Source organism: Salmo salar, chromosome ssa06 (genome assembly GCF_905237065.1).
Source record: "Salmo salar chromosome ssa06, Ssal_v3.1, whole genome shotgun sequence".
Taxonomy (NCBI): domain Eukaryota; kingdom Metazoa; phylum Chordata; class Actinopteri; order Salmoniformes; family Salmonidae; genus Salmo; species Salmo salar.
Genome location: NC_059447.1, coordinates 3,254,546 through 3,262,490, shown reverse-complemented (window position 1 = coordinate 3,262,490; position 7,945 = coordinate 3,254,546). Strand labels below are relative to the sequence as shown.

Below are 7,945 nucleotides of genomic sequence, written 5' to 3'. Positions count from 1 at the left end.
GTAAAGTCTGGAATGGATTAAATGGAACGGTATCAAATTCATTTATTGAATCCATTTCAGCCATAAAAATGAACCCATCCTCCTATAACTCCTCCCACCAGCCTCCTCTTGGAAATGTCTATGTTCTGATAAAAGAGAAGTTGAGAGTATCACATATTGTTTCTGTTGTATCTACATTAAAACACATCTTTTGTTCTTAAGACTGATGGGGAAGAGTGGGGTGTAAAGGATTTTGCAACACTTCTGCAGTTGGCACAACCTTGTGACTAAGTTAACTTCCTGTTTGCAATACTTGGCAGGATTTCAACGTCATCTTTCAGCCTTCCCGAAACCAAAGACAAACTCTGTACAGGATCTGCATTTTATAACCTTTTGAGAACTTTCCTGCAATGTAGGGAATTGAAAAATTGTAGTGTATTTGAGATGAATAAAAAAAGGATTTTGAAGTTTGTAATATGGACTACTTCCTCTGCAAGAGCATCAGAAAATATGTGATTTCCTCACATGGAATTGTAAATAAGTTTGTAGACTACGCAGTTACAAAATGGCTGTAGAAACTGTGGCACATATTTCTCTGTACACTTCGAAGTCGGATAAATGTGTTGATTTGAAGGAAAGATGGGCAGACTCTGGTAAGTCTAGGCTAATTATTATGAAGTTAGGCCGTCAAACATTCAACAGACAGAGTAGGCTGGAGATATGATCCTTTATATTGCTGAACAACCTGATGGTCTCCGTAGGAAATGTTTTTAAATATCCTTTATATTGATGATGACCTGATGGTCTCTGTAGGAAATGTTTTTAAATATCCTTTATATTGATGATGACCTGATGGTCTCTGTAGGAAATGTTTTTAAATATCCTTTATATTGATGATGACCTGATGGTCTCTGTAGGAAATGTTTTTAAATATCCTTTATATTGATGATGACCTGATGGTCTCTGTAGGAAATGTTTTTAAATATCCTTTATATTGATGATGACCTGATGGTCTCTGTAGGAAATGTTTTTAAATATCCTTTATATTGATGATGACCTGATGGTCTCCGTAGGAAATGTTTTTAAATATCATTTATATTGATGATGACCTGATGGTCTCCGTAGGAAATGTTTTTAAATATCCTTTATATTGATGATGACCTGATGGTCTCCGTAGGAAATGTTTTTAAATATCCTTTATATTGATGATGACCTGATGGTCTCTGTAGGAAATGTTTTTAAATATCCTTTATATTGATGATGACCTGATGGTCTCTGTAGGAAATGTTTTTAAATATCCTTTATATTGATGATGACCTGATGGTCTCTGTAGGAAATGTTTTTAAATATCCTTTATATTGATGATGACCTGATGGTCTCCGTAGGAAATGTTTTTAAATATCCTTTATATTGATGATGACCTGATGGTCTCTGTAGGAAATGTTTTTAAATATCCTTTATATTGATGATGACCTGATGGTCTCTGTAGGAAATGTTTTTAAATATCCTTTATATTGATGATGACCTGATGGTCTCTGTAGGAAATGTTTTTAAATATCCTTTATATTGATGATGACCTGATGGTCTCTGTAGGAAATGTTTTTAAATATCCTTTATATTGATGATGACCTGATGGTCTCCGTAGGAAATGTTTTTAAATATCCTTTATATTGATGATGACCTGATGGTCTCTGTAGGAAATGTTTTTAAATATCCTTTATATTGATGATGACCTGATGGTCTCTGTAGGAAATGTTTTTAAATATCCTTTATATTGATGATGACCTGATGGTCTCTGTAGGAAATGTTTTTAAATATCCTTTATATTGATGATGACCTGATGGTCTCTGTAGGAAATGTTTTTAAATATCCTTTATATTGATGATGACCTGATGGTCTCCGTAGGAAATGTTTTTAAATATCCTTTATATTGATGATGACCTGATGGTCTCTGTAGGAAATGTTTTTAAATATCCTTTATATTGATGATGACCTGATGGTCTCCGTAGGAAATGTTTTTAAATATCCTTTATATTGATGATGACCTGATGGTCTCTGTAGGAAATGTTTTTAAATATCCTTTATATTGATGATGACCTGATGGTCTCTGTAGGAAATGTTTTTAAATATCCTTTATATTGATGATGACCTGATGGTCTCTGTAGGAAATGTTTTTAAATATCCTTTATATTGATGATGACCTGATGGTCTCCGTAGGGAAATGTTTTTAAATATCCTTTATATTGATGATGACCTGATGGTCTCCGTAGGAAATGTTTTTAAATATCCTTTATATTGATGATGACCTGATGGTCTCTGTAGGAAATGTTTTTAAATATCCTTTATATTGATGATGACCTGATGGTCTCTGTAGGAAATGTTTTTAAATATCCTTTATATTGATGATGACCTGATGGTCTCTGTAGGAAATGTTTTTAAATATCCTTTATATTGATGATGACCTGATGGTCTCTGTAGGAAATGTTTTTAAATATCCTTTATATTGATGATGACCTGATGGTCTCTGTAGGAAATGTTTTTAAATATCCTTTATATTGATGATGACCTGATGGTCTCTGTAGGAAATGTTTTTAAATATCCTTTATATTGATGATGACCTGATGGTCTCTGTAGGAAATGTTTTTAAATATCCTTTATATTGATGATGACCTGATGGTCTCTGTAGGAAATGTTTTTAAATATCCTTTATATTGATGATGACCTGATGGTCTCTGTAGGAAATGTTTTTAAATATCCTTTATATTGATGATGACCTGATGGTCTCCGTAGGAAATGTTTTTAAATATCCTTTATATTGCTGAATGACCTGATGGTCTCTGTAGGAAATGTTTTTAAATATCCTTTATATTGATGATGACCTGATGGTCTCTGTAGGAAATGTTTTTAAATATCCTTTATATTGATGATGACCTGATGGTCTCTGTAGGAAATGTTTTTAAATATCCTTTATATTGATGATGACCTGATGGTCTCCGTAGGAAATGTTTTTAAATATCCTTTATATTGATGATGACCTGATGGTCTCTGTAGGAAATGTTTTTAAATATCCTTTATATTGATGATGACCTGATGGTCTCTGTAGGAAATGTTTTTAAATATCCTTTATATTGCTGAATGACCTGATGGTCTCCGTAGGAAATGTTTTTAAATATCCTTTATATTGATGATGACCTGATGGTCTCTGTAGGAAATGTTTAGGAAATATCGCTACATGCTCAGTTATTTAGAATGAAACTGATTTGAAGGTGATGAGTCCTGCTACTGGTAGCCTATGTGAACTCTGTCAGGACCACTTGTGGATCACGGCAGGGGTACAGGTGGGTCGAGGGATGACATTGCCCCCCAAAACAAAATAAAACATTGCCCCCCAAAACGACTAAAACCAAATAGAAAGTATGTAGAAAAGATAATGGACTTTTTCAATAATAGCCTGTAATCTTTGAGAATTTTCAATCAACTAAATAAAAGCTTGACAATTAGGCCTCCACTGATGTTGTTATAATGTTAGAGCATCAGAACACAGAATTAGCCATGTCAAATGTTTTTTTTTACCGTTCAACCCAACTCAAAAAACACCTCAGTTGGTGGGTCACGTTTGGGAACCTCTGCCTTAACAAACAATGACACATTATATTATTGTTATTATTATTATTAACACTAAACATGGAGATGAGGAGACAAATATCAGTCATGATTACATGTTCATGTGATGCATTAAATCACCTGAATGTTTGGATGTATCTGTTAGGAAATGTTTTATTTCTAAGAGATAATGAATAAATGAGAACAATTTATATTCAATAATTAGTTGTCACTGTGTTAACCACAACCAACATGTTGGATCTCTGTTTGGGGGTCCAGTCTCTAAAATCAGTCTCTCTGGGGAGAGAAAGGAGGAGGGCCCTGCTTCTAAAATGAGACTCGCTGGGGAGAGAGAGGAGGATTGCCCTGCCTCTAAAATGAGTGTCTCTGGGGGACATGATACCAAAGCTAAGAGGTGAGCTGACAATTTTGTTTAAGAATTTATATTCTAAAACGTTTGTTAATCAGAAGGTATTTCTTATGGTTACATTCTATATAACTGTTCTAGATTTTAGATGTGTATGTGAAAATGTGTTTTTTTGCAAAATGATATATATCCATTGTTTAACAGGAATGGAATGTTGGTATCCTGTATATTTGACTGTGATATGTGGTTGTCTCACCTAGATATCTTTAGATGAATGCACTTACAGATGCCATCTCTTAATTTGACCCAGTTTCTCACAGCAGGAAAACAGCAGCAAATGTGTTTGTTCGTGTGGATTGTAAATTAAGGGACATTTTTTGTAGTGGTTGATCCATTTTTTTCATCAAATCAAGTCTGACATTTTGAAGTGGAAATTACAAACGTTAGAAGCCTTTATAAAGCCTTGTAGTGGTTTAATAATTTCTTTAAACAATAAAATTACATTTCCCAACATTTCTGAAAATGGATGTATAGCGTTTTGGAATGAAACACTTGTTTCCCCATCTGAGCTCAGAGTAGAAGAGAGATGTAATGTTTGTCTCTGTTGTGTTGAAGTCCAATCAATCAGGAGAGACCAGCCTCCCCTGTTCCCAGCTGTGTGTCCATGAAGAGTGACTGGTCTATGTTTGAACCTATAGAGTTTAGAGAGGAAGACTTTTCTACTGAACAAAGGTAAGAAGACCTCATGGTTCATGGTCAGTGAGTTAAACAACACTGTCTCTAGTCATTTCTCCTCTCCCATTTTCCCATTTCTTTTGGTTGTTTTCATAATCCATAGACTAATCATTTTGTCCATTTTCATAGTCCTAAAACAATATTAAACAAACACAATGTTCCCTCCTGTGTGTGTGTGTGTGTGTGTGTGTGTGTGTGTTTGCATTCCCTGGATGAGGAGATGTAATCTCATGTTTTGTCCACAGAAACCAACAGGAGAGATCAGAGTCAGAGATTCTCAGTGGTCAGTCTTCCCAGAGTCATCAAACAGACCTGGACTCTATATTCAGTGTATGTGATCCTGTTATGAACATTTGTCTTTGTTTTCCTCAAGTAAAGTTCATCTGTCAATTATTCATTATTGTGTTAATGAGAAAGCATTTCTTCTCTTGCTTAACTTATTTACTTGATTTATTTCAGTTGCTTGAAGAGAAAATTATGACATTTGTGAAGAACGAGCTGAAGATGTTCAAGAGGATTCTTAGTCCAGAACTCCCAGAATGCTTTGAGAGTCAGAAGCAGGATGAGGAAGTGGTGGATTCTGAAGATGAGAAGCAGGAGAGCAGTGCCAGAGAGGGGGCTCTGAAGATCACACTGCACGTCCTGAGGAAAATGAACCAGAAGGAGCTCGCTGACACACTGGAGAAATGTAAGATCTGTCTGCCTCATGTTGAATGCTGTTTTATAACATTTAAAAGCTGTAGCTAAAGTACAGCTAAAGTAGCTGTGTAACTCAATGATATTGTAGCAGCGTTGATTAATTTAGAGAGAGAGACAGAGAGAGACAACATTAATAATACCATCAATAATACCAATAATAATATAATCAGTCACACCAGTCTGTAATGCATTATGAAAACATTTACACATTTATACGGTCGTGTCTTTGGGCACCATTAATCTAACCACACTGTCCGATTTCAAAAAGGCTTTACAACGAAAGCAAAACATTAGATTATGTCAGCAGAGTACCCAGCCAGAAATAATCAGACACCCATTTTTCAAGCTAGCATATAATGTCACAAAAACCCAGAAGACAGCTAAATGCAGCACTAACCTTTGATGATCTTCATCAGATGACACAGCTAGGACATTATGTTATACAATACATGCATGTTTTGTTCAATCAAGTTCATATTTATATCAAAAACCAGCTTTTTACATTAGCATGTGACGTTCAGAACTAGCATACCCCCCGCAAACCTCCGGTGAATTTACTAAATTACTCACGATAAACGTTCACAAAAAACATAACAATTATTTTAAGAATTATAGATACAGAACTCCTTTGTGCAATCGAGGTGTCCGATTTTAAAATAGCTTTTCGGTGAAAGCACATTTTGCAATATTCTCAATAGATAGCCCAGCCATCACGGCTAGCTATTTAGACACCCACCAAGTTTAGCACTGACCAAAGTCAGATTTATTATTACAAAAGTTTGATTAATTTTGATGTTCTTCGTCAGAATGCACTCCCAGGACTGCTACTTCAATAACAAATGTTGGTTTGGTCCAAAATAATCCATCGTTATATCCAAATAGCGGCGTTTTGTTCGTGCGTTCAGGTCACTATCCGAAGTGTAAATAAGGGTCACGAGCATGGCGCAATTCTTGACAAAAAAATTCTAAATCTTCCATTACCGTACTTCGAAGCATGTCAACCGCTGTTTAAAATCCATTTTTATGCAATTTTTCTCATAAAAAAAGCGATAATATTCCGACCGGGAATCTGCGTTTAGGTAAACAAACGAAAGAAAACAAAGCATGGGGTCGACTCGGGCCTTCGCCTGAGTCTCACAGTACTGTAACCAGCCACTACCCAAACGCGCTACTTTTTTTCAGCCAGAGCCTGCAAAGCCACGATTCAGCTTTTTGCCGCCTTCTGAGAGCCTATTGGAGCCGTAGGAAGTGTCACGTCATAGCAGAGATCCTCAGTCTTCAATAAACAGAGGCAAGAAGAACGACACCTTGTCAGACAGGCCACTTCCTGCATTAAATCTTCTCAGGTTTTTGCCTGCCATATGAGTTCTGTTATACTCACAGACACCATTCAAACAGTTTTAGAAACTTTAGGGTGTTTTCTATCCAAAGCCAATAATTATATGCATATTCTAGTTACTGGGCAGGAGTAGTAACCAGATTAAATCGGGTACGTTTTTTATCCAGCCGTGTCAATACTGCCCTCTAGCCCTAACAGGTTAACTTGAAGACATGTTTATCAAATAACTCCCTGTAATTATTATCACGCGATTAAACTGACTAATCGTTTAACTGTAATTAACTAGGAGATCGGGGCACCAAGGAAAATATTCATATTACAAAGTTATAATTTTCCTAATATAACTTTCCTATATTATAACATTATATATTATATTCTATTATAGTATAGGCCGATTATCTTCTGGTTTAAATGGTGTATTTTACCTCGCGTCCAGTCTCATTCCAAACGTCGTAAATTGTTGTATCTGCACGAATCCAGCCTTTACTAAATCATCCATACATCAATTGTCTTAAAATCATTAATTTACTAAACTAAGTAATTCACAGAAAGCATACAAACAGTAATTATCGTCACAAAGAATTGGTAGAGTAATGTGCCCTAGTGGGCTAAACAGGCATGGCTGGTGTCTTGTTAAACAAAGGGTCATAAAGGGCAGCTGAGGAGGCACACAGAGTTCATTAATATTAACAATTGATATGCTAATCCTTTGTACATGAACGCTCACTCATTCGGGAACAATCGCAATCAATATATATTTACGCTCAGTGTGTCGTCGGGATCCTTGTTGGAGAGTTTTTGTCCTGTTGGAGAGTTTTTGTCCCGTTCGCTCTCTCTCGGTTAGAATGGATCTTTCAAAGCGACATTCATTAATGTCGGTATAGATGGATGTTTCGTCGGTCTTCGCATTCAATGATATAATTTCTAGCTGCAGACTATTAATTAATATCAAAGACTTGTTATTATTCTGTCAGTCTCGATAGTCTAAAAGTTTAACCACGTGGTATAGTTAACTTTCAGTAGAGGAATTTGATGGTCAAACCTTGCCTCTCTCTTCTGAGGTAAGCTGGTCTCATGAAAGAAAATCAGGGTGGGGGTTTTATACGTGAACATAGAACAGGCTTGTCACATGACGCCTGGTCCTGTCTTTGTCCCTGGGGGGCGTGCCGATGACTTATTTAAGCTTTGAACAGAAATACATTCTATCACATTAACATCAGGAC

At 35.9% G+C, this 7,945-nt stretch overlaps 1 long non-coding RNA gene across 1 annotated transcript; it reads left to right on the top strand.

Annotated features, from left to right (window-relative positions):
* The first annotated feature begins 213 nt into the window (after positions 1-213).
* Positions 214-4,659, top strand: LOC123743364 (uncharacterized). Its single transcript, XR_006770093.1, has 3 exons — positions 214-632; positions 3,862-3,997; positions 4,565-4,659. It is a non-coding gene; the product is annotated as an uncharacterized lncRNA (long non-coding RNA).
* The last annotated feature ends 3,286 nt before the right edge of the window (positions 4,660-7,945 follow it).